Here is a 1,729-nt window from a genome sequence, read left to right on the forward strand (position 1 = left end):
AATAATCTGGCATCTTTTTCCTTCAGCGTCTCCCAGACTCCACCTTCTTTTTCCTGTTTGGATTTCCTGCCTTGGTACATTCTGCCCTGCTATAGGCCAAAACAGCTTTATTCATCAACCAATAAAAGCAATATTCATTCACAACATAAGAATGACATCCCGGATCAATAAGTCAGACAGAAAATGTATCAATATTTGTTTGTTTACTCTGGTTCTATATTCATGTTTATTAGTGAATAATTCTGTGTGGTTCTGTTGTTACCTATTCCTGCTCAGAACTTTTCTCAGGCCCAAAGTTCTCCTCAGGGCTGCCTTGACTTTCTTGTTCTGTAAACTATAGATGATGGGGTTCAGCATGGATGTCACCGCTGTATAGAAGAGGGCCAAGAATTTGGCTAGTCCTTCCTGGTGAGTGACTAGCCTTGGGCCTCAAGTAGGAAATAGATGCTGAGCCATAGAAGAGTGTGAATACAAGTAGGTGGGAGGAAGAGGTAGAGAGAGCTTTATGGCGTCCCTCAGGTGAAGGCATCAGCAGCACGGCAATCAGAATCCTGACATAGGAAGAAATAATCAGAAAAAATGGGCTGGATATGCAGAGGACTGCCGCCACAAAGACGGCAGCCTTGTTTTGGGATGCATCTCCACAGGCAAGTGCCAGGAGGGGTGGAAGGTCACAGAAGAAGTGGTCTATCTCACAGGGCCCACAGAAGTCCAAAGAAAAAATAAAATTCGTCTGTCCCAACCCTACTATGCATCCCATTCCCCATGAAACCATTGCCAAATGGGCAGATACCCCATGGCTCATTCGGGTTGCATACTGCAGTGGGTAGCATAAGGCCATGCAGCGGTCAAAAGCCATGGCTACCAGTAGACAGCACTCTGTTATTCCAAAGAATGAGAAGAAAAACATCTGTGTGGCACAAACCTCCCAAGAGATCCCTCGAGACTCACTCACAAGACTCTGCAGCATCTTGTTTATGACAGAGCAAGTGTAGCCAATCTCCAGGAGAGACAAGTAGGCCAGGAAAAAGTACATGGGTGTGTGCAGGGCTGGACTTGTAAAGATGGCAAGGGCTATGAGTGCATTGCCTGTCAGTGATACCAAGAACATGAGGAGGATGAGGGTGAACAGGAGGAAGCACTCTCCAGGGACTTCAGAGAACTTAGCAAATGCAAAGCGTTTGACAGACAAGCTGTTCTCCAGCCACAGGGAGCAATTGACACTCATCTCCTGGAAGAGAGAAGAGCAAGTCATTAGAAGGATTCTTGCAGGTGGGGGAAATTATTCAATTTAATACTTAAGATCCTCAGTTAAGTCAGAGACAGAATCTTCATCTTCAGCCATAAAATTAGTGTTTACAAACAAGTATTTATCGTCACAGAGTTTCATATCTAACCTTTTTCTCTGCTTACCACATCAAGTGATTTTCCAACGTGTACTGAACATTATACTGAGTGACTCAGGACTTAGGACAGGTGCTGTACCCTTGTATTCCCAGCCCTGATGAAGCTGAGGCAGGAAGCTTACCATTGGTTTGAGTTCAGCCTCACTTGTGGAGTAAGATATCAGCCAAATAAAAGAAAAGGAAATCATTACTTGTGACTCAATTCTTTTTCCATGCTTTTCATTGACGTGTTATCAATGTCCCCTTGAAAATCTGCTCTCCCACCAACTCTTATCTATGCTTTCCTATTGCTGTGGATACTCTCTCTCCACCCATCTCAGAAT

At 44.3% G+C, this 1,729-nt stretch overlaps 1 pseudogene; it reads right to left on the reverse strand.

Annotated features, from left to right (window-relative positions):
• Window positions 1-258: 258 nt before the first annotated feature.
• Window positions 259-1,228, reverse strand: LOC130862984 (olfactory receptor 10C1-like; annotated as a pseudogene).
• Between the last annotated feature and the right edge of the window lie 501 nt (window positions 1,229-1,729).

Source organism: Chionomys nivalis, chromosome 20 (genome assembly GCF_950005125.1).
Source record: "Chionomys nivalis chromosome 20, mChiNiv1.1, whole genome shotgun sequence".
NCBI classification, from domain to species: Eukaryota; Metazoa; Chordata; class Mammalia; order Rodentia; family Cricetidae; genus Chionomys; species Chionomys nivalis.